The sequence below is a fragment of the Stegostoma tigrinum genome, chromosome 23 (genome assembly GCF_030684315.1).
Source record: "Stegostoma tigrinum isolate sSteTig4 chromosome 23, sSteTig4.hap1, whole genome shotgun sequence".
NCBI classification, from domain to species: Eukaryota; Metazoa; Chordata; class Chondrichthyes; order Orectolobiformes; family Stegostomatidae; genus Stegostoma; species Stegostoma tigrinum.
In genome coordinates, this window is record NC_081376.1 from 1,720,210 (window position 1) to 1,746,219 (window position 26,010).

Genomic DNA, 26,010 nt, shown 5'->3' on the forward strand with positions numbered 1-26,010 from the left:
CCCACCACCCTCTGCGTAAAGAACTTTCCACGCATATCTCCCTCAAACGCTCCTCCTCTCACTTTGAACATATGACCCCTAGTAATTGAATCCCGCACGCTGGGAAAAAGCTTCCTACTATCCACCTTGTCTATACCCCTCATGATTCTGTAGGCCTCAATCAGGTCCCCCCTCAATCTCCATCTTTCTAATAAAAACAATCCTGATCTCCTCAACCTTTCTTCATAGTTCGCACCCTCCATACCAGGCAACATCCTGGTGAACCTCCTCTGCACCCTCTCCAAAGCATCCACATCCTTTTGGTAATGTGGCGACCAGAACTGTACACAGTATTCCAAATGTGGTCAAACCAAAGTCTTACACAATTGTACAATGACCTGCCAACTCTTGTACTCAATACCCCATCTGATGAAGGAAAGCATGCCATATGCCTTCCTGACCACTCTCTTGACCTGCATTGCCATCTTCAGGGAACAATGGACCTGAACATCCAGATCTCTCTGAACATCAATTTTCCCGAGGACTTTTCTATTTAGTTTGCTTGATCTTTCAAAATGCATCACCTCGCATTTGCCCAGATTGAACTCCATCTGCCATTTATCTGCCCAACTCTCCAATGTATCTATATTCTGCTGTAATCTCTGACAGTCCCCTTCACTATCTGCTACTCCTCCAATCTTTGTGTCATCTGCAAACCTACGAATCAGGCCACCTATACCTTCTTCCAAATCATTTATGTATATCACAAACAACAGTGGTCCCAGCACAGATCCCTGTGGAACACCACTGGTCACAAGTCTCCAATTTGAGAAACCCCCTTCCACTACTACTCTCTGTCTCCTGTTGCCCAGCCAGTTCTCTATCCATCTAGATTGTACACCCTGGACCCCATGCGACTTCACTTTCTCCATCGGCCTGCCAGGGGGAACCTTATCAAATGCCTTACTGAAGTTGAGGACTGTACTTGATTGATTTTCAATGAAACTTACAGATTACTGAGAGACCTGGAAAGAGTCACAGATATGTACAATTCAGAAAAGACCATTCGGCCCAACGAATCTGCACCAACAATAACGACCACCAAAGGCGCACTCATACCAAGTTCCTGAATGTGTCCCATATCCTTCAACGGTATGACATTTCAAGTGAATTTTTTTAAGGTGTCCAGCCTCCATTACCTTCCCAGGCAACGCATTTCAGATTTCCACCACCTGGGGAGTGAAGAAGTTTTATTTTCCTCAAATCCCCTCTGAATGTCCTGCCCCTTAACCTAAATCTATGCCCCCTTCTGAATGACCCTCAACCAAGGAGAACAGATACTCTCTACTCACCCTGTCCATACTCTTCATAAACCTACACACTTCAATCACATCCCCCTCAGGGCTCTCTGCTCTAAAAGAAAACAATCCAAGCCTATCAAGTCTCTTCTCATAGATCAATTTCTCCATCCCACACGGCATCCCAGTGAACCTCATCTGTATCCCCTCGAGTGCGATCACATCTTCCTTCAGTGAGGTAACTGGAACTGCACACAGTTCTCCAGCTGCAGTCTAAACAACACCCTGGACGATTCCAACGTTACCTCCTTGCTCTTATACTCTCTACCATGACTGATCAAAGCAAGTGTCCCATATCCCTTCTTAACTACCATCTTCACGTGCTCTGCCAAATTCAGGGATCTGTGCACAATTTCCAAAAGATCCCTCTATTCATCAAAGCGACCCTGTGTCCTGCCATGAATTTAATACACCCTCACCTTGTTGTTTATACCTAATGCATTAGTTTGCACTTATCAAGGTTAAATATCATCTGCCACTGCTCTGCCCATCTGGCCAAAGTGGAGAAGGTGTTTCCACTAGTAGGAGACAAGAAGACATGGGTGCACAGCCTCAGAGTTGAAGGGACAACGCTTCAGAACTGAGACAAGAAATTTCTTCAGTTGAGGATGGTGAATCTGCGGAACTCATTGCTGCAGGAAGCCAACACATCGAGTGTCTTGACGACAGAGATAGATGGGTTCTTGATTAGTAGGTGTTCGAGAGTGATGGAGACAAGGCAGGAAATTGGGGTTGAAAAACAGATCAGCCAAGATCAAATGGCCTAATTCTGCTCCTATATCGTACAATCTTTTCAAGAGAAAACTCAATAAATAAAAGAAAACTGAAATCTATCTGACAGGTAACAAAGTGTGAAGCTGGATGAACACAGCAGGCCAGGCAGCATCTCAGGAGCAAAAAAGCTGACTTTTCGGGCCTAGACCCTTCATCAGAGAGGGGGATGGGGAGGGGGTTCTGAAATAAATCTGGAGAGAGGGGGAAGCAGACCAAAGATGGATGGAGGAGAAGATAGGTGGAGAGGAGAGTATAGGTAGGGAGGTGGGAGGAGATAGGTCAGTCCGGGGAGTCCAGGTAAATGAAATTCGACTGACGTACTTCTGGCTCAACAGGTGAGCTCCCATGCACTACATGCCACCTGTAACAGGCACCGAGTCAGAGGAACCGGACCGGGTGTTAAAGTGCCCAGGAAGCTCTCCAAAAAAAAGGGCACACCCATGTCCTCAAATTTAGAGGGAGAGGGAGATAGTGACTGGAACAAGGTTAGTCTCATGGAATATGAGTTCCCAAACTGGATCAGTTTAAATAGCTCCAATCAGGTAGCTCTGTGTGACAGATAAAATAGGACTGTCAGAGGTATTGATTCTTGTTATTGAGGTATTGAAGATAGTTATTGAGAGGCTAAAAGAAGCTACATACTTCAAGAGAAGATACTTTGGAACACTTGCCTTCATTAGTCAGAACATTGAGTACAGGAATTGAGACATCATCTTGCAGCAGTACAGAACATTGGTGAGGCCACAAATACAGGAATTGTTGGAAAAGCTCAGCAGGTCTGGCAGGATCTGTGGACAGAAAACACAGTTAACATTGTGGGTCAAGTGGCCCTTCTTTAGAACAAAGGAAGGATTACTCCACCTGAAACATTAACTCTGATTTATCTCCGTGAATGTTGCCAGACCTGCTGAGCTGTTCTAGCGATTGCTATTTTTTGTCTCTGATTTACAACATCTGCAGTTATTCCAGTTTTTATTGGTGAGGCCACTTACAGAATGCTGCATACTATTCTGGTCACACATCTATAAGGAGGGTGTTGTCAAGCATGAAAGGATGTTGCCAGAGTTGGAGGGTTTGAGCTACATGGAGAGACTGAATTCACTGAGGCTTTTTTCCTTGGAGTGGCAGAGGCTGAGGGGTGATATTATAGAGTTTTATAGAATCATAGGCAAGGATAGGATAAATACACAAGGTTATTATGTTCGGGTGAGGGAGTCGAAAGCTAGTGCATGTACAAGGAAAAGAATTTAAAAGGACCTGAGAGGTCTGCGTTTTCACAGTCAAGGTGAAGAGTGTATATAAGGAACTGCCAGAGGATATGGTGGAGGTGGTTACAATTACAACATTTAACACACATCTGGATGGGTGTATGGAACGGAAGTGTTCTCAGTGAAAGGGGCCGAATACTGGCAAATGGCACTAGGTCAGATTGGGATGCCTGATCGGTGCATAAGAGCTGGGCCAAAGGGTCTGTTTCTATGCAGTATGATGATGACAAAGCCTCATGTTTTGAGATATTTCAGTCTCTCCATGTAGAATGCAAGTTGTGTAGAATAAACAACCAAGTTTTTAAAATCATCATGACAGCTTTCAAATTTACTCTTGAAAACAGATGATAGATAGAACTATCAGCTGAACATATAAGCCCATTCTTAATTTGTAGATATATCTTTCTTCAGGTCGAGTAAGTATTCTATCTATACTTGAGAGATTATCGCCTTTGTTCAACCTTTCATGGTTGTAATAAGTTCCAAGTACTCTGTTGCACTGTTCACTAACCCCTAAAATTTTTCAGTTATTACTGGCATGTCATTGTGCAAAAAAAGTTACATCTAAGCTCTTTAAGTTTTAAAATATTCTTGCAAAATCTGAGAATGATTAAGAAGCCTTTTCACGGAAATTACGGCGACTGATAATATTTTTACTTTGACTTTCAGTCACTACTAGATTCCAAGTTCTTGTTACTTTTGGGAAAGTCAGAAACGTGATAAGTTTAACATCTGGATAACCAATAGCAAACTAACTTACCATTACCAGTTACATATAATCAGTTGCTCTTCAAATTTTAAATTTTACTCTTACTACATTCAAAAACATACGTGTGCTGTATTACTGTGCATTCCTAAATGAACTGCAGTAACCATGTTCAAAATGACAAATAGTTCAGAGCTAATACAGAAAGATTGCACCCACTGATTAATGAATCAGTATGAAGGAGACATCGACCGAGGACTTTTTTTTAAATTCACTGGTGTGACATGCGTGACACTGGCTGGCCAGCATTTATTGTCCCTTCCTGGCTGCCCTTGGGAAGATGGTAGTGAGCTGCCTTCTTGAACACAGCAATCCACACGCTACTGGTTGACCCACAATATCCTTCAGGAGGGAATTCCAGGATTCTGGCTCAGTGATACTGAAGGAATGGCGATACATTTCCAATTCAGGATGGTGAGTGGCTTGCAGGTGGCGATATTCCCATATATCTGCTGATCTTGTCCTTCTAGATGGAAGGTGTCATAGGTTTGGAAGGTGCTGTCTAAGGATCTTTGGTGAATTTCTGCAGTTCTCCTTATAAATAGTCCACAGTGCTACTATTGAACATCAGTGGTGAAGGGAGTGGATCTTTGTGAATGTAGTGCCAATCAAGCAAGCTGTTTTCTCTTGGATGCTATCACGCATCTTCAATGTTGTTGGAGCTGCACCCATCCAAACAAGTGGGGAGTATTCCAGATGAGTTACCCAGCCTCCACTACTCTGCAGGGAATTTGGGGGTGGGAGGAAGAATCATGCCACAGACCCATTGCGTGATTTTTACTTCTTCCAAAATTTGAGATTTTGTGCTGAAATGCTTTTACCAATCGTTGCCAAAGAAGATAAAATATCTGTTCATCTCAGTGAGCTGTGCTTATAATTTGCCTCCATCTTGCGCCATTGGACAGAACTATCTTTGTTCCTAACACTTCTTGTTCCACTGCCGAGCTGTGTTTATGCATGTGCTCCATTCACAATAAACCATGCCTTCTCCTTACTTGTGTCTTCAATGGAAGACCCCTAATTTTCAAACCTGGTCACCTGGCTCTTCAAAATAAAGAAAACTCAAGTTTAATTTATCCTTCTGAAAAGTGATATTTGTGAATAGTTTCTTCTTCCAGTTTCAGGACCAAACTTGTCAAAGATTTCTGGCATCACCTCATCAGAAAATACGTGTCAAACTCAGAAGCCTAAAAAATGTCTCTTGTTGGTTGTGACACAAATCTACACGGCAGAAGCATCCCCACCTTTAATTAAGTTAGTCAAATGAACAGTATAGCACAGGAACGGGCCCTTCGATCCTCAATGTTGTGCTGAACATGAATGCCAAATTGAACTAGTCCCTTCTTCCTGCCCATGGTCAATAGCCCTCCATTCCTTTCATATTCACATGTTTTCTACAAGTCCCTTAAATGCCTATATTGCACCACCACCCCTGGAAGTTCGTTCCAGAATCCTACCATTCTGTATTAAAAAAACTTGCCCTTCACATCTCCTTTGAACTTTCCCCCCTCACCCTAAATGCGTGCGCCTGGTCTCAGACATTTCAAACCTGGGATAAGGGCTCTGACCATCAACCCTAGCTATGCATCTCATAACTTTATAGATTTTTATCAAGTATCTCCTCAGGGTCCATTGCTCCAGAGAAAACTGAGTATCTCTCGGCTCTCCTTATAGCTCATACCCTTTAATCCAGGCAACATCCTGTTAAACATCTTCTGCACCCTCTCCAAAGCCTCCAAATCCTTCCCGTAATGTAGCAACCAGAATTCAATGTAATATTCTAGGTGCAGCCTAACCAAAGTCTTATAAAGCGGCAACATAATTTCCTGACTTTTGTACTCAATTCCCCAATCAATAAAGGCAACCCTGCCTTCTTTACCATCCTATTTACTGATATGGCCACTTTCAGGGAGCCATGCACTTGAACCTCAAGGTCCCTCCATACATCAATGCTGATAAGGGTCCTGACATTAACTGTATACTTTTCATTAACATTTGATCTCCCAAATTTCAGCACCTCATACTTACACAGATTTAACTCCATCTGCCATTTCTCCACCCATATCTGCAACGAATCTACATCCCAACCTTTGACACCATCCACAACTCCATTGATTTATTTTCATCTTCAAACGTAGTGACCCACCCATCTACATTTATATCCAAGTCATTTATATACATATCGTAAAAAGCAGAGCTCCTAGTACAATCCCTGCAGAACACCACTCGTTACAGACTTCCAGGTAGCAAACACCCTTCCACCACTATGTGGCCTTCTACAGTCAAGCCAATTCTGAATCCACACGGCCAAGTCACCGTGGATTCCCGTGCATCTTCACCTTCTGGGTGAGCCTACCATGTAGGACTTTGTCAAAAGCCTGACTAAAATCAATGTACACAGTCTCCACTGTTCTAACCTTCACTACCTCCTCAAAAAATTCACGTCAGGAAGACATGATCTTCCCCATACAAAGCAATGTTGACTGTCCCTAATTAGGCCATGCTTTTCCAAACATGCATAAATCTTATCCAGAAGAATTCTCTCCAAGAGCTTCCCAATGAGCGACGTGAGAGTCACTGGTCGATAGTTTCCTCCATTATCTATATTTCCCTTCTTGAACAGAGGAACAACACGAGCGACTTGCCAGTCCTCTGGGACCTCTCCAGTGGCTTAAAGGATACAAAGATCTTGGTTAAGGCTCCCGCAATCTCCTCTCTTGCCTCTCTCAATACAAGCGATTCAATAACACTTCTTTCTTGATCTCAAAATGCCCAAGCAGATTAGTATGCTCCAAACTAATCGCACTGTCCTACATATCCTTCTCCTGGGTGAATGCTAAGTATTCATTTCGGGTTTTGTGTGTATTCTCTACCTCGAAGAACAAATAGCCTCCTTTATCCTTTCATGGGCCTAACCCCCTCCTTAATTATCCTCTTGTTTTTACCATATGTGAAGAATGCCTTGGGATTCTCTTTAATTCTATTTGCCAAGGTCATTCATGGCCCCTTCTTGGTTTTCTAATTCCCTGGTGGAGTTCTTTGTTGCTTTCTTGATATTCCTCACAGGATTTTAGCTTCCTAAATTTTCCACTTGCTTCTCTTTCACTAAATTCACAACTTCCCTCGTTATCCAAGGGTCACTTAACTTGTCATCACTGTGCTTCCTCCTTAGATAGGAGTGGATACCAGAGACTTTTTCCTCGGGTGGAGGTTACGAGGGGGCACAGTTTTAAATTGAATGGAGGTAGATATAAGGGAGACGTCAGAGGTAGGTTCTTTACTCAGAGAATGGTAGGGGCGTGGAATGCGTTGCCAGAGAGGGTTGTGGAGTCGGACTTCTTGGGGGCATTTATGCGGCTATTAGGTAGGCACATGGATGACAGTACAAGGCAGGGTGGAGACAGGCCTCAGGATTAGGATAAAAGCTCGGCACAACATCATGGGCTGAAGGGCCGGTACTGTGCTGTACTGTTCTATGTTCTATGCTCCTTACTGGAATACGCCAGTCCTGAACTCACAATAGAAGGTCTTCAAACAACTCCCACATGTCAAACATCGACTTGCCTGATAACAGCTGCTCCCAGTTAACACTCCCAAGCACCTGCTTAATTCTGGCGTAACTTATCCTGCCCCAATTTAGTGTCTTCCCCCAAGGTCCTATTTTTCTTTATTCATAGCTATCTTGAAACTTAAGGAATTGTGATCACTGTACTTAATAATTTTCTAGTATTTCAAAACTTTAAAATGAAGTAAAAGTATCCTGATTGCACACTCTGAATACAGGAAAACTTACTTGATGTAATATGGCACTTTATTGTTGTGTGATACAGCTCCCTGCCAAAACAGCTGGACGGATGCTACAGATATGAAAGTACAGAATTATAACTAAAAACAAACCACACATACGCATAGGTCACTGGACTGTTACTACAGCGCACTCTTTAACAGCCTGAGGATCCAGCTTAATTTTTATACCGAATATAAACAGCAAAATACATTCACCTTGTAATTTGCTAAGATCATAGATTTATTGGTAATCTAATAGCACAACTAACAGTGTTTCACTCGAATTGTAGGCAGCTTGGATTAATTTGACTTTACACTCACGCGGACACAAAATCTTCAAATATTCTAAATATTCTTCAACACTGGTATACTTAAAATGCAACAAAATTAAGGTGCTAGATTTTTGCAAGTCTGACTTACTCGAAAGGAAGTGTTGTGATGAAGGACCAAAATCCCGTTATGCTTCTTGCAACTGCTTGATCCGTTCCTCAACAGCAATCTAAAATTGAAGAAAAGGAGCTGAAATTGATGTATTCCCTTTAGAACTACAGTGGCAAAGGAAGAAGGATCCCTTTGATCTCAATGAATAAATTGCTATTAATATTGATAGAATCATAAAATGGTTGCGACACAGGGGTGATGAAAGCTGATCTGAAGTAGGGTGAAACAAGTCACTATTAAAAGAGGTGTTGTGCGTCTTAAAAAGTATTAAAAGAACAAACAAAGAACAAAGAAAATTAAAGCACAGAAACAGGCCTCCAAACCTGTGCCAATCCACCTCTATCTAAACTTGTCGCCTATTTTCCAAGGATCTGTATCCCTCTGCTCCCTACCCATTCATATATCTGTATAGATGCATCTGAGGTGATGCCATCATGCCCGCATCTACCACCTCCGCTGGCAGTGCGTTCAAGACAACCACCACCCTCTGCATGAAATCATGGCCCTTAGTAATTGAGTCCCCCACTCTGGGAAAAAGCTTCCTGCTCTCGACGATGTTGATACCTCTCATGATTTTGTAGACCTCAATCAGGTCCCCTCTCAACTTCTGTCTTTCGAATGTAAATAATAGTACTCTACTCAACCTCTCTTCATAGCTAGCGCCCTCCATACCAGGCAACATCCTGGTGAACCTCCTCTGCACCCTCTCCAAAGCATCCACATCCTTTTGGTAATGTGGCGACCAGAACTGTACACAGTGTTCCAAATGTGGTCAAACCAAAGTCCTGTACAACTGTAACATGACCTGCCAACTCTTGTACTCAATACACCCTCCGATGAATGAAAACATGCCGTATTGCATTATTGACCGCTCTATTGACCTACATGGCCAATTTCAGGATACAATGGACCTGAACACCCAGATCTCTCTGTGCATCAATTTTCCCCAGGGCTTTTCCAATTACCGTATAGTTTGCTCGTGAATCAAATCTTCCAAAATGCATCATCTTGCATTTGCCTGGATTGAACGCCATCTGCCATTTATCTGCCCAACTGTCCAATCTATATACATTCTGCTGCATTCTCTGACAGTTCCCTCCTTCATTTCTGTGGCGGAGCTGAGTGGGAGTGGTTGAATTGCGCTCTCAGAAGTGAGTGAACCAATATATTTGGACAGTGTCTAAATCCGAGACACGACACGTGTAGTGGCTCCCACCCACCCTCTTCCTCTGACCAAAAAAGAGGCTCTACTGAGTTGATTAGGTAAGTGTTTTTCTTTTCCCTTTTTTTATTATTGTGTGCTGGTAAATAGAGGGATTTGGTACAATTTTATTTCATTTCATTTATCTAGTATTTGATATTATAGCAGCACTAAGTAGAGCTTAAGAGTAAAAATGGCAGGAGATCCCAGACCCATGTTATGCTGCTCTTGCTCAACGTGGGAGCGCAGGGACGTGGTTGATGTCCGTGACTCCGTCACGTGCAGGAAGTGTGTCCAGCTGCAGCTCTCGTTAGACCGCATGACGGCTCTGGGAGCTGTGGATGGACTCACTCTGGAGCGTCCGCAATGCTGACCAAGTCATGGGTAGCAGATTCAGCAAATTGGTCACATCGCTGATTAGGATAGCTGAGGGAGTAAGGGAATGGGTGACCTAAAGGCAGAAAAAAAAGCAGATAGGCAGTGGTGTCCCCTGTGGTCATCTCCCTCCAAAGCAGGAAGGGCAGGAAAAAGAGTGGAAGGGCTATAGCCACAGGGGATTCTATTGTAAGGGGAGGAGATAGGCGGTTCTATGGTCAAAAACATGGTATGTTGCCTCCCAGGTCCACCGGTCAGAGATGTGTCAGATCGACTGCAGGACATTCCGAAGGGGGAGGGTGAACAACCAGCTGTCATGGTGCATATAGGCACCAATGATATGGGTAAAAAAAACAATGAGGCTCTAGAAGCAGAATTTAGGGAGTTAGGAGCCAAGTTAAAAAGTAGGACCTCAGAGGTAGTAATCTCAGGATTGCTACCAGTGCCACATGCTAGTCAGAGTAGAAATGAAGAAATAGGCAGGATAAATGAGTGGCTTGAGAGATGGTGCAGGAGGGACGGCTTCAGATTTTTGGGACATTGGGACCAGTTCTGGGGGAGGTGGGACTATTACGAATCGGACCGTCTGCACCTGGAGCCAATGTCCTCGGGGCTGCTTTTGCTAACGCTGTTGGGGAGGATTAAAACTAATGTGGCAGGGGGATGGGAACCAAATGCAGAGGTTAGTGGGCAGTAACAAGATTGTAACTACAGCCTGTAAGGAACTAGATAATGAAGTCAGTGTGACTAAGAGCAAGAGCAGACAGAGAGCAGATGATGAACGCAGACAGACAGGTGGTCTGAGGTGCATTTGTTTTACTGCAAGAAGTGTGTAGTGAGCTATCAATGCAAGGTAGCTCAACTGTGGGGTCCTTACAAAAGTAATGTCAAAACTGAACAAGTTGAACTGCTGGGACAGGACAGATTTAGCAAATATCATGTGTGGCACAGCACAATTTTTGACAAAACAAATCTGAATTCTCAGATAAAGATGCATGAAAACTGATGCTATAATAAATCATGAACTCTATTCAGAATTTTCATAAAGCTCAATGATAAACTGTATTCATCAAGAACTACTGTAATATTTATATTTCATTTCTACAATCTGATTTAAGTATTTCACAAACAATGAAAATGCATATTTTTTCACACTTTTCATTTCAATGGTTTTGCCAATTATCTTCTAACCACCATCTTTATCAGGCCGGAAAGCCATAACTGGTGGAGTGCCACAGGGATCAATCCCAGGACTACAATTATTTACTATTTACATTCATAACTTAGAGGAGGGGACAAGGCATAAATCCATCCAAATTTGATGCTACAAAAATAGTGGGAGGGAATGCTGTCATGAGGACATAAAGAATCTGCAAGGGGATAGACAGGTCGAGCAAGTCAGAAAAAAGTTGGCAGATAGAGTTTAATGTAGGAGAGTACACTTTGGTAGGAAGAATCAAAAGATAGACTATTACTTAAATAGAAGGAGACTCTAAAAAATGCAGGGTAGGGGATTTGGATGCTCTAGTCCATGAAACACATACCAGCATGCAGGTGACTGATTGATTTATTGCTGTCACATGTACTGAGATACTGTGAAAAGTGTTGATTTGCTTGCTGTATAGGCAAATCATACCGTACAAAGTGCAGAATACAGTGTGCAGAATACAGCCACCGAGAAGATGCTGAGAGAGAGAGAGATCAGAATTAACATTTGAGAGGTCCGTTCAAAAGTCACAACAGGAAAGAGGCTGTTCTTAAATCTATTTGTACGCATATTCAAACTGATATCCTCTGCCCGACAGAAGAGGACGGAAGAGAGTATAACCAGAGTGAGGAGGTATTTTGATTATGTTGGTTGCTTTCCCAAGGCAGTGGGAAGTGTAGATGGAGTCAATGGATGGAAGGCTAGTTTGTGTGATGGATTGGGCTGTGCTCATGATTCTCTTTAGCTTCTTGCAGTCTTGGGAACAGCAACTGCCATACCACACAGTGATGCATCCAGATAGGATGCATCTACAACAGTAGGTAGGGTCCTCATGGACATGCTGAATTTCCTTAGCTCCTTGACCATCGCGTCGACATGGGTAGACCAGGACAGATTGTTGGTGAGCAACATTCCCAGGAACTTGACACAGTCAAGCATCTCCACCTCAGCACCATTGCTGCAGACAGAAGCTTCCTGAAATCAATGACCAGCTTCTTCATTTTGCTTATGTTGAGGAAGAGATTGTTATCGTTCCATCATGCCAGCAAGCACTCAATTTCTTTTCCTGTAATCTGACTTATTGTTGTTTGAGGTCCGACCTACAATTCAAGTGTCATCAGCAAACTTGTAAATGGAGTTGGGGCCACACAGTCATGATTCCATAAGGAGTATAGAGTAGGGGCAGCTTTGCAGGGCACCGGTGTCGAGGCTTACGGTGGAGCAAGTGTTGTCACCTATCCTTACTGATTGCGGTCTCTGGGTCAGGAAGTCGAGGATCCTGTTACAGAGAGGGATGCTGAGGCCTTGGTCTCAGAGTTTAGAGAGGAGTTTATTTGGAATTACAGTGTGGAAGGTGGAGGTCCGATCAATAACTAACAGCCTGATGTAGGTATCCTTGTTATCCAGACATTCCAGGGATGACTGTCAGGCCAGGGAAACGGTATCAGCTGTAGACCTGTTGCAGTGGTAGGTGAATTGCAAAGGATCAAGGCACTTTGGTAGGTTGGAGTTGATGTGAGCCATGATGATGGTGATGCAAGTAATTAAGAAGGAAAATGGAATTTTGGCCTTTATTGTTTTAGTTTCAGTTCAAAAATGGGGAAGCTTTTTTGCAACTGATCAGGCTATTGAGGAGGTCACACTTGGAGAAATACAAGAAAGGATACACAGCCATAGGAAGCAGTTCAAAAGAGATTCACTGGGCTGATTCATCGGATCATGATTTATCAAGAATGGTTATACAGAAGGTCTTTATTCATTCAAGTTTAGAAGAATGTGGGGTGATCTTGCTGAAACACAGAATTTTGAGGGGGCTTGACAGGCTAGATGTGAAGACAATGTTTCCATTAGTGTGGAAATCTCAAACTCAGCGACATAGTTACAGAATAAGGGAACATTTATTTAAACCTGAGATGCAAAGGAATTTCTTCTTTCAGCAGGTAGTGATTGTTTAGAATACAAGAGAATTGTGAAAGGTAGATCACTGAAAATATTTCAAGAAGGTGGGAGATAAGATTTTTGAAATAGAGAAGTTGAGGGCTCTGAGAAGCTGGTATGGAAGAGGAGTTGAGTCCTGGGAAGGTCAGCCACGTTCTTATAGGATGGTGAGGTAGGGTCGAGAGGTAAAACATCCAGATCCTGGTGGTATTTCTTATGTTTTTGTCTACTTTCTAGAACAGATAAGGAGTTTTATTGTGCTACATGGCCAAGCAAGTGACTGACACAGAACAAGACTGAAATAATTTGCTCAATAAAACATTTCATGAGGCTTTATGGGATAAAGAAAATTTTCATCTACTACTTTGCTGACATCAATCCAAATCTGCTCAACTGAAAGAAATACATGCAGTTCATACAATTTTATGTCATTCTTCCCTTCAATGCATCAAGTATATCTTTTTTGTAATTCATTAAAGTTTGTCTTTCTCAGGGACTTAAAATATATGAAACAATACATAATACTGAAGTGTTACAGCAGTTATCACAATTGTCCAATTCCAAATACTTTTAGATGGATCGGGAAAAATATCTGCTCCCTGCAGCTTCATCCTGAATATATTCAAACTGTTCCAGTCCTGAACCATTTCAGACTGTAGTTCGGATGCTCACATCTCTCACTATTTGGATTTTGTTTTGTGACTCCATTCTAAAGCGCAGACTACAGACCAGAACACTGTATTTTTGAAAATGAAATATTATAAAGTTGAGTAACTTCATAAACCATGATCATAAAATATTAATTGCTTGCTTAAATTGAAAGGATTCTTTATCTTGCTCATTTGTTTGAAGCCAAATTATTTGTACATGCTTTCTACAACAGATTGGCTGGCTTTGAAAATGTTTTCACTGTTACCTGTTTAAGTTTCCACCTCATATTTAGGTCATCAAGCTGGTGAGAAATCTTTGGAGATAAAGAGACATCAAAGAGATAACTGACTGGCCAGATCATTGAATATTTTGACTTCTTGTTTCACTGGGGCAATTTCTTCTTTAAAAGCCTAATGCAGAGGAAGTATACAAAATCTGAGAAACATCCTGAAATTAATTATTAAATGTTCAGAAGAAATTAAGTTAAAACGAACATCCTAATATTAAATACAAAATACAAAAGCATCTGCTGGAAATGACATTCAATTAATAAAGATCTCGAGTTAAAAGTAACAGTGACAATGAAACTATCATAAGTTGTTGTAACAGAAAACTGAATTCACTAATATATTCTTCAGGGAAGGGAATCTGCTTTCCTTCGCCATTCTGGTATATGACTTCAAATTCACAGGCATATGGCTGACTCTCCACTGACTTCCAAAATGGCCCACCAAGCCATTCCTGGATGGGAAATGAATGTTAGCCTTGCCAGCAATGCCCTCATCCTGTGAAAGAATGCTTTAAAAAACAGTGAATTTAATAAATGTAGAAGTAAGTAACAAAACAGGACAAATCAACACAACAAGGCTTCAAAGGATAATTCTCCTTAGTCCTGTTCCTCTTTCTTATGTTATGCTATCTGTATGCAGAACTGTATTTGAAATTACAATTTGACACCTGCCTGCTGCACATCACACATAAAGACATCCTGAGGCATCCCAAAACTCAATCTGTTAACCAGTTCCAATTCGAGCCATTAGGAAATCAACCTCTGAATGTAGGGTACGGGTTGCCTGAACAAGCATAAACTCTTCCCTTTTCATATATACCACCAAGCAAATAGCAGACATTTAGGTTTAATGTGTAAAGGGTTTTCAGTTTTGGTTGGGCGAATCAGGGCGGAACTTATACACTTAATGGTCAGGTCCTCAGTAGTGTCGCCAAACAAACTTGGGGTGCAGGTTCAGAGTTCATTGAAAGTGGAGTTGCAGGTAGTGATGAAGGCGTTTAATATGCTTGCTTTTGTTGGTCACAGCACTAAATATAGAAGTTGGGAAGTCACCTTGCAGCTACAAAGGACATTGGTTCGGCCATTTTTGGAATACTGCATTCAATTCAGGTTTCCTTGCTATTGGAAAGTTGTCGTGAAACTTCAAAGGGTTCAGAAAAGATTTACAAGAACATTGCCAGGGTTGGAGGGTTTGACTGTAGGGAGAGGCTGAATGGGTCGGGGCTGCTTTCTCTGAAGTACCTGCTTCAAAATCTTCCCACCCCCAGCCTCATCTCAAGTCCAGCCGACTGATCCAGACTGATCACAAGGTAACAATGTGACCACCTCTGAATGGCACTTCTCACAAGACATTTGAAAAAAGCCGCTAAGCCACATAATTTCTTCTTCTTGCAACAGAAGTTTTAAATGCAATAAATTACAAAGAATTAATGAAAAGAAAAGCATGATGCCATTCGACTCTTCAGAAATATGACAAATCCCAAATTTCCATTGTTAAATCTTGGTAAAAATGGTGTGATGAAAATCATCTGCACACAACAGGGTGGCCTGCTCTTGAATCCGTAGTATTTATGCAGCTGATCTTGTTCAGTTTCTGGTTAATAGTAACACCTGTGATGTTGACGGTGGGGGATTCAGCGATGGTAACAGCAATAAATATCAAGAGATGATGGCTAAATTCGCCCTTGTTGGAGATGGCCATTGCTTGGCACTTGTGTAGTGCAAATATTACCAAGCACTTATCAGCCTAAGCCTGGATAATATACTGGTCTTGCTGCATTTAAACATGGACTGCTTTATTATCTAAGGAGTTGGAAATAGTACTGAACATTGTGGAGTCATCAGTGAACATCTCCACTTCTGACTTTATAGAGGGAAGGTGAAGCAGCACAGATGTTTGGGCCTTGGATGCTGCCCTGAGGAACTCCTAAAGAGATGTCCTGGAGGTGAGATGACTATGTCTAACAATCACAAACGTTTTCCTTTGTGCTTGGTATGACTCCAACGAATAGAGACCTTTTCCCTGCCTTACAAGAATTTAAGTCCACCTTAAAATATTCAATGACCCCAACTCTGTCATCTTACGAGGCAGCTAGTTCCAATGTCATACAACTATCAGAGAAAAAAATGCTCTGCCCATCTGTCCTGAAGTGGCAACTCCAAATTTTGCATAAGTGCCCCTAGTTCTGCGCTCGCCAAAGTATAGGAAAAATCTTTCTACATATTCCTCGTGAAGATCATTCAGAATCATATATACTTCAAGGAAATCACCTCCTTACTCTTCTCAACTTCAGCAAAAACAAGCCCAGTCCTTCTAAGAGAACAAAGTCTGGAGCTGGATGAACCCTTCGCTGATGAAGGGTCTAGGCCCGAAACGTCAGCATTTGTGCTCCTGAGATGCTGCTTGGCCTGCTGTGTTCATCCAGCTCCACACTTTGTTATCTTGGATTCTCCAGCATCTGCAGTTCCCATTATCCCAGTCCTTCTAATCTTACTTCATAAGACAACCCATTAATTACAAGTAATGTTCTCGTAACCCTAAATCTGAACTGCCTCCTTAAAAGAGGCAACTTATATCATGTGCAATAACTGAGGTATGGTTTCAATGTTATGTATAACTGTGGCATAAAATCCTTACTTGTCTGTTCATTTCCTCTTGTAATAACATGTGGCATCCATCAGCATCCTTAATCACTTGCAGTTAATCAGAAAGCCTGGTACAAACACCAGATAATAGGACACTCCTACAGAATGCATTTTCCAATGCTTTAAACATCTCGTCATGTGTGTCTCAGTGAATAAAAATCCTCCTCATTTTACCCCAATTAAATCTCATAATAAAGGGAGTATATCTGAAAGTAGTCTCATCCTATGGAAAACAGCTAAAATATATCAAGAAAAATATATTTGAAATGATTCTAAAAATTTCTGCAACACAAAGATCAAAGTAAACAATAGTTTGATGAACACACTGTTAAGTGTTGCACTTACACATCACATTTTGGAAAACAAACCACACTGATTTACTACTTTATAAAAGAATGTTGAAAGTCTTCATTATGCAGCACTGCAGTGAACTGAAAAGGTGTAGACTTTTAACTTGCATAGAAAGTATGTGCAGAAGTTAAAACAAACAAAAAAAGCCACTTCTGTCCTAAACAGGCAATATTATATTACAAAAAGGCAGGGAAGTTGAAGAATGCAGCATCATGCTACCTGCAGAGATCAAGTTTTGTCTGTGTCATAAAAAACAAAAGAACTGTGGGCACTGTAAATCAGGAACAAAAGCAGAAGTTACTGGAAAAGCTCAGCAGGTCGGGCAGCATCAGTGAAGAGTGAGTTCTGAGGAAGGGTCACAGGACCAGAAACATCAACTCTGACATTGTCTACATCACAGTGACTTATGTCTATTGCTTCAGCAAAATTCAACCAACTCTGAATGAAAATCAATGTTTAAGAAATATCCAAAACATCTGCTGTACCCGGTGTGGCTTCCTCTACATTGGGGAAATGATGCGGAGGCTTGGGGACCGCTTTGCAGAACACCGAAGCTCAGTTCGCAATAAACAACTGCACCTCCCAGTCACGAACCATTTCAACTCCCCCTCCCATTCCTTGGAGGACATGTCCATCCTGGGCCTCCTGCAGTGCCATAATGATGCCACCCGAAGGTTGCAGGAACAGCAACACATATTCTGTTTGGGAGCTGTTTTTGCAGCCCAATGGTATCAATATGGATTTCACAATCTCCCCACTGCTCACTGCATCCCAAAACCAGCCCAGCTCGTCCCCGCCTCCCTAACCTATTCTTCCTCTCACCCATCCTCCATCCCACCCCTATTTCCTACCTACTAACCTCATCCCGCTCCCTTGACCTGTCCGGCCGCCCCAGACTGACCTATCCCCTCCCTACCTCCCCACCCATACTCTCCTCTCCACCTATCTTCTCCTCTATCCATCTTCCATCCGCCTCCCCCTCTCTCCCTATTTATTTCAGAACCCTCTCCCCCTCCCCCTTTTCTGATGAAGGTTCTCGGCCCGAAACGTCAGCTTTTGTGCTCCTAAGATGCTGCTTGGCCTGCTGTCTTCATCCAGCTCCACACTTTGTTATCTCGCATTCTCCAGCATCTGCAGTTCCCATTATCTCTCCAAAACAAAGGCTGCTGTCTTTGAAAACCCAATCTCAGATTTTGCAGATAGTCCTTACCCTGAAAAAATACCAAATATGTATAAAGAGGAAAACTGGAGGTGAAACCATTCAAAAAATTTTCATTGGCACAACAAATGTTCAAACTGTAAAAGCAGGTTAAGCACCTGTATATAAGGAAACTGTACTCAAACTTTAAACAGACACCGACAGTCAACAAATGCGAGAAATATCCATTTCTTGCTGGATTACCAATTTTGCTGTTGGGAAAATAGGCCAAGACTTAGCAATGTAAATTCAAACAAGATAGCACCCTCTCAGATCTCAACACTCACAGTCGTAGAGTTCTGTTTTCACAGGTTGGAGTATAATAGCATCAAGCACAATACACCAAATCTTCTTTGGTACCTTTTCCTTCCATAAAACTGCTTTTAGTAGATGCGCACAGAATTCATTTTATACACGTTGAACAGTTGCTAAGTTCAAGAGGCCAGTTCCAGCACTTTGACTTGCATCTGCTTCATCATCAAAACAGAACAAAATAAAGACCCACTCTTTGTAAGTCACGTTTTCCATTTTTAGTGACAAGGTGAAGTGCGAGAACTGCTCACTTGATGTTAAAATCTCTACAATATGTACCTATATATTTCAATTCTGTGAAATATGTGGAATGAGTTTGAGAAAAGGATTAATTTTGTTGCGCTGGGAGAGCGCTGGGACAGATAAAATAGGTTAAATGGCCTCCTCCCATGCTAAAAACGTCCATAAATGTTCTTGGCCCTGCTAAATTGAAGTGGCCATCCTTTCATTATGACTGTGAGACGCAGCATGTTACGACTGATGGCATAACGGAGAAATCCTTTGTTATTAATGAGCTTTTCAGCACTCGGCATTCTTCCGAAGTCAAATGTTCGATATATACCTGTTGCACTGACTTGATTCCAAACACTTATAATGTGGAGGTGCTGGTGTTGGACTAGGATAGACAAAGTCAGAAGTCACATGGCGTCAGGTTATAATCTGACAGGTTTATTTGAAATCACACAAGCTTTCGGAGGGCTGTCCCTTCATCAGGTGCCGTCAGAGAGGAAAACACACAGACACACAATTTATAAGCAGACAGATCAAAAGATCATACAACTGGTGTGAGTGGAGTGTCAGATAATAAGTCTTCATCCAGGATGTTTGTTTGTTTGCAGATTTTTTTTGAAGAAACACACAACTTGTAGTTACAGTCAGTGTGGTATCTTATAAATTCCTGCTTTTGAAATAAAGGTTAAAACTCTCAGACAGATTCTGAACACAAGCCTCTAAACTACAAGTCAGAGTCTGACCTGAGATGTTACCTTTTGTACATTCCTGTTGCGCTGCCTGATTATCATGACAACACAGCACTGACGTTGACTTTATAAACACTTTACTTGCCTCTAACACTCTTGGTCACCTGTATAGAGTTATTATCTGACACTCCACTCACGCCAATTCTATGATCTTTTGATCTCTCTGCTGATAAGCTGTGTGTCTGTGTGGTCACCTCACTAACTGCACCTGATGCAGGGGCTGCACTCCAAAAGCTTGTGTGATTTCAAATGAACCTGTTGGACTATAAGCTGGTGTCATGTGACTTCTGACTTCAAACAGTTATAGAATGTGTTTTCAATCCTATCGTGACTTGACAATAAGTCAACTTCTTAAAATTTATAAAATGAGAATGTCAAGTGAAGTATGTCTAACCTTGAGCGTTTAAAAAAAGGAAATATTACAACCATAGTACAGTCAGACAGTAAAGACAGAAGGAATGATTCAATTGACTGTGTCTGACACCACACAATTAATCCCCCTGATGGAAGAAAGGTTGGCTGTGTTCTCTTTCTTCACGAACATCCACCTAATACCACCTTACTACTGCTTGTTTTATTCATCTGGTGTTCCATCTAATTCTTTCAGTCTCAGTCAAACCTTCAGGTAATTTATTTAAATTTTCAATGAAATAAATTTAACTTTATATTCCACAATTTTAACATTTCCTTTTAAGGCTTGAATGGTTCACTTCATACACTGCACATGTTTTGCTAATAATTGGAGAACATGGTGGAAAAATCAAGATATATTTACAAGTAAACAAATGGCTAACTTCTGCTTTTTTTTGTCAGTAATGCCCTTTGAACAGAACATAAAGCTGCGGAACTATGTAGAGATAACAATTTAAAACTGGGAAGACCACTGTTTGTGGTCCCCACACCAATCTCTATTCACTACCTCCTGATTGCATTACTCCGTCTTGGCAACAATGTAATGTTACGCTTGTTTCAGCACAACCTTGGCATCTTGTTTATCCCATGATGAACGTCCGACAACACATTCATACAATCCCTAAAGCTTCTCTTTACATATTTTTAATACTGCCTACCTGTCTCTTGTCTTGGCTCATTAGCAGTGAAACCTTCATCTGGAACTACTTCACTTCTGGACCTGACAATTCCAATGCATTCCCTGTTGGCGTCCCACATTTGCCCATTGAAAACTTGAGGTTGTCTAAAACTCCGCTGCCTGAGTCTCATCTTGAACCAATTCCTATTCTCTGTACTTTCTACCTGACTGATACTATTAACGGTAATTTTATTAAATTCTCATTTTTGTTTCCAAATCATTCCTTGGCTATGCCTATCGCGATTTTGGTAATCTCCACCAGTCCAACCATACTTCAGGATATCTGCACTCGTCTAATTATGTCTTCTTGCCCACTCTTGGTTTTAAACGGCCCACTACTGGTTGCCAAACATTTAATTGTGTAGGCTTCAAACCCAAGAGGAGACTTCCTACACCTTCAGCGAGCAAACTCACATCCAGAACCTCAACCTGAGCAACAAATCTTCTCAAAACTCGCTAACTTCCTACACCTCTTAGCCTCTGTACATTTCCTCTTTTTAAGGCACTTTTTAAAATAATCCTCTTTGATCAAGCTCTTGATCATCAGAACTAAGAACTTAATAAGGCTCAGTTGTATTCTGGGATCATTAATACTCCTTTCAGATGCCTTCAAAGTTTCCCTCCATTAAAGAGATTATATAAGTGGTTGGAGTCAATGCCAAGCAGAGGGGGACGAATTGGGGAGTTATTTCAAAGAGCTATGATATGCCAAACGACCTCTTCCACACGCCAACTCTGATTCTACAAAAACAAAAATGATTTTCAGACTTGGGAAGATCCTTCAAAAATGTCACAAGTAACCAGCTTTTGGGCAGAGCAGAGCTGCTGAGATGATAGACCATGATTTAGGGGTACCAGGAGTGATAATATGCTGAACACAATCAAATTTTGAGGTTGTAGAATGATGTGGTCTTCAGCATTTTTGACACTTTGACCATTTTCCTTCCTTTCCACAGAACAAGTCAAATAGCGGCAGCACAATGTTCAATGGCCGCTCACGATGACAATGATTGTGGCTGGTCTTCCACATCAATTAAACTTTTGCTCATATCTCATCCTCTTTTCAAAACATTGATCTAATCACGTGTAGTATCCCTCTCGCTAACTTAATGAGAATTCATTCCAATCACTGAACTCCTGATGCGGACCCACCCCAGATCAAAAAATTCAGCTCAGATCAGGAACTGATCTCGCCTGTTTGGCTGAGCTGGCTTTTAAAAAGTTTGCCAGTGAGAGAGTCCCAGTGAGAAACATTCATTAAAAAAAAAAATTGCGTGGATTTCTCTCCAATCCTAAACTCTATTCAAATTCGGTTGGCTGAAAGGTTGGTTTGTGCTGCAGAGTGATGCCCAGCAGAGAGGGCTCAATTGCCATATCAGTGAGCTTACCACAAAGGATCTCCGCCTCAACCCCTCTACCTGCCCGAGGCATGGTGATCTTCAGGTTAAATCATAACCAGTTGTCTCTCTCTGAGGAGTCGCCAAATGGCGTGGTAAGACTTTCCTTTAATCCTGATAACATGGCAACAAGCCGATAACTCAGCTGATGTCACTGACTAATAGAATCCTCAATTATACTAATATTAATGTTGTGATATCATCAGAAGGCAAGCTCGACTAAGTTTTAATTTGCAAATTAAGTTAACAACTATTCAATCAATATTACTGAAGTACTCATGTGACTGATCGTCTCGATACAACAGTGTGGTTACATCTGTTCACAAGTGAAGTGTAATGTAATTGCACTTACTGTGGTTTTATCAAAGTGATCCTGCAATGAGTCAATAAGCAGGTCACTCACAGGTTGCCAATCAGTGCGGACCCCCTCAGCTGTTATCACATGAGCCTCAAGATTATCCAGAGCTTTCTGCAGTTCTTGAAGTTTCTCCAACGCCTTTTCCACCTGTTTCTGCCAGTTGCTCGCACGGGTTTTCGATTGTTCCCAATTTTCCTTCACTTCTATTGACTGTTTGCGGACAGCTTTGGCAATTCTCTGGGGTCTCTCTTCCGGGGTAGGTTCTGGAAATATGAAATGCAAATAATGTATCAACTATTCATGATTTTAATCGATAGACTTCCTTTCTAAACCTCTTTCCTTTAAAAGGTCTCTCTGGACTTTCTCCTGAAATTGGGATATATAGTATAAGACTAAAGATTTTGGTACAGGCACATCAATGATAAATTCTGTAATTAGCTAGCAGGTTGTGGAACCATCAACGGAGAATCACAGGGAACCAATGCAAAGCCAAATAAAATTCCGCAGATATTTGAAATTTGTCACTACCAAGGAAACTTTAAAAAAGGAAAAGGATTAGTGACTAAATGGGTACAATTCTCACCAAAAGATTTGAAAAATCCTTTCAGTGTATCTTTCATAGCTATGAGACAAACATCCAACACAAACCAACTTTCATCTTTCAGGACTGGCAAGTTAGAATGATAAACCCAAAGTCTACTCTGCACAGTTTTCTCTCGAACTCACTTAATGAGGTTGTTAAGAGATGTACAGATACCAAAGTGTGCAGCTGGATGAACACAGCAGGCCAAGCAGCATCTGAGGAGCAGAAAAGCTCACATGTTGGGCTGAGACCTTTCATCAGAAAAGGGGGAGGGGGAGAGAGTTCTGAAATAACTAGCGAGAAAGGGAGAGGCGGATCGAAGATGGACAGAGGAGAAGATAGCTGGAGAGGAGACAGACAAGTTAAAGAGGTGGGGATGGAGCCAGCAGAGGTGAGTGTAGGTGGGGAGATAGGGAGGGGATAGGTCAGTCCAGGGAGGATGAACAGGTCTCCGGGGCGGGAAGAGGTTAGGAGGTAGGAAATGGGGGTGGGGTTTGAGGTGGCAGGATGGGATAGGTGGGCTGGTTTTGGGATGCGGGAGGGGGAGGGGAGATTTTGAAGCTTGTGAAGTCCATATTGATACCACGGAGCTGCAGGGTTCCCAAGCGCAATATGCGGTGCTGCTCCTGTAACCTTCAGGTGGCATCATTGTGGCACTGCAGGAGGCCCAGGATGGACATGTTATCTGAGGATTGGGAGGGAGAGTCGAAACAGTTCAAGACCGGGAGGTGCAGTTCTTTAGTGCAAACTGAGCATAGGTGGTTTGCAAAGCAGTCGCCAAACCTCTGTTTGGTTTCCCCGATGTAGAGGGGGCCACAATGGCAACAGTGGATACAGTATACCACATTAGCAGATGTGCAGGTGAACATGTGTTTGATGTGAAAATTCTTCTTGGGGCCTGGAATGGGGGTGAGGGGGGAGGTATCGGGACCAGTGAATTTTAAACATTGTGATGACAACATTTATGGATATGCAGGGAAAAGTGCTGGGTGTAGCGAGTGCTAGAGGGGAGTGTGGAGCGGATAAGGGAGTCACCTAAGGGTGGAGGGAAAAATGTCTTTGGTGGTGGGATCGGATTGCAGATGGCAGAAGGGTCGGAGGACGATGCATTGAATCCGGAGGTTGGTGGGGTGGTACATGAGGGCGAGGAGGACACTGTTTTGGTAGTTATTATGGGGAGCGGGTGTGAGGGATGAGTTGTGGGAAACGCGGGTGACACGGTCGAGGGCGTTTTTGACCACTGAGGAGGGGGAAGTTGTGGTCCTTGAACAACCCTCAACAGTTTGTCTTTCAATTCCTCCCACTTCCGACAGACAAAGGGGGTGGCCAGTGTACCCACATGGGCCCAAGCTATCCCTGCCTCTTTGTAGGTTACATGGAACGCTCCCTGTTCCACACTTACACTGACCCTCAACCCCACCTCTTCCTCCGTTACATTGATGACTGTATCGGCACCGCCTCGTGCTCCCACAAGGGGCTCTAACAGTTCATCCACTTCACCAACGCCTTCCTCCCGAACTTGAAGTTCACCTGGACAATCTCTGATACCTCTCTCTCCTACCTGGACCTCTCTATTTCCAACCACCGAGAAACAAATATCCATTTCAACTCCACCAATTCCCACAGCTACCAAGAATACACCTCCTCCCACCATATTCCTGCAACAATTCATCCCCTATTCCCCATTCCTTTGCCTCTGCATCTGCGCTCCCAGGATGAGGTATTCTATTCCCGTATATCTCAGATGTCCTCATTTTTCAAGGACCACAACTTCCCTCGCTCTGTGGTTGATAACACCCTCGACCGTGTCTCCAGCATTTCCTGCAACAAATCCCTCTCACCCCACCCCGCAACAACAACCAAAACAAAGTCTCCCTCGTCCTAACGTACCACCCCACCAACCTCTGGATACAACGCATCATCCTTCGAAACTTTCAGATTCTCTGGGAGGCTACGGAGGAGGCGGCGGAGCCTTTGGCCTTGATCTTTGAATCCTCATTGTCGACAGGTTTAGTACCAGAAGGCTGGAGGGTTGCAAATGTTGTGCCCTTGTTCAAAGAGGGCAGTAGAGATGACCCAGGTAATTATAAACCCAGTGAGCCTTCCGTCTGTTGTAGGAAAAGTTTTGGAAAGGATGAGAAGTGATAGGATTTATAATCATCGAACAAGCACCAATTTGATGGGAGATAGTCAACATGGATTTGTCAAGGGCAGGTCGTGTCTCACAAGGCTCAGTGAATAATTTTGGAAGGTGACCAAGCACATGGATGAGGGTCGGACAGTTGACGTGGTGTACATGGACTTCAGTAAAGCCTTCGATAAGGTTCCACATGGTAGGCTATTGGAGAAAACATGGAGACATGGGATTGAGGGAGATTTAGCAGGTTGGATTAGAAACTGGCTTTCGCTAAGAAGGCAACCAGTGGTGGTCGATAGAAAATATTCAGCCTGGAGTCTGGTGACTTGTGGTGTGTCTCAAGGATCTGTTTTGGGACCAGTGCGATTTGTCATTTTTATAAATGACTTGGATGGAGGCATTGGTAGATGGGTTAGTAAGTTTGCAGATGGCACTAAAGTCGGAGGAGTGGTGGGCAGTGTGGAAGAATGTCGCAGGTTACAGGTAGACTTGGATAAACTGTAGAATTGGTTGGAAAGGTTGCAAATGGAGTTCAATGCGGAGTAATTTGAGGTGATTCACTTTGGGAGGAATAATAGGAAGGCAGAATATTGGGTCAATGGGAAGATTCTTGGAAGTACTGCTGTGCAGAGGGATCTTGGTATCCATGTATGTCGATCCCCGAAAACTGCCATCCAGGTTGACAGTGCCGTGAAGAAGGCATACGGTGTTTTAGGTTTTATTGGCAGAGGGATTGAGATACAGAGCCATGATGTCATGCATCAACTGTCCAAAAAACTGGTGCGGTCTCACTTGGAATATAGCGTACAGTTCTGGTCAACCCATTACAGGAAGGATGTGGAACCAGTGGAAAAGGTGGAGAGGAGATTCACCAGGCTGTTGCCTGGTCTGGAGCGAAGGTATTCTGAAGAAAGGCTGAGGGACT

The 26,010-nt window shown here is 42.5% G+C and overlaps 1 long non-coding RNA gene across 2 annotated transcripts in view; it reads right to left on the reverse strand.

Moving 5' to 3' along the window:
* LOC125462515 (uncharacterized) overlaps positions 1-26,010 on the reverse strand; it is a 227,177-nt gene that overhangs the window by 58,297 nt on the left and 142,870 nt on the right. For both annotated transcript variants that reach the window (XR_009447099.1, XR_009447100.1), the window contains exons 6-9: positions 22,360-22,628; positions 14,010-14,154; positions 8,352-8,430; positions 7,939-8,002 (exon numbers count right to left, since the gene is read on the reverse strand). This is a non-coding gene — a long non-coding RNA (uncharacterized LOC125462515). The remainder of the gene's footprint in view (positions 1-7,938; positions 8,003-8,351; positions 8,431-14,009; positions 14,155-22,359; positions 22,629-26,010) is intronic.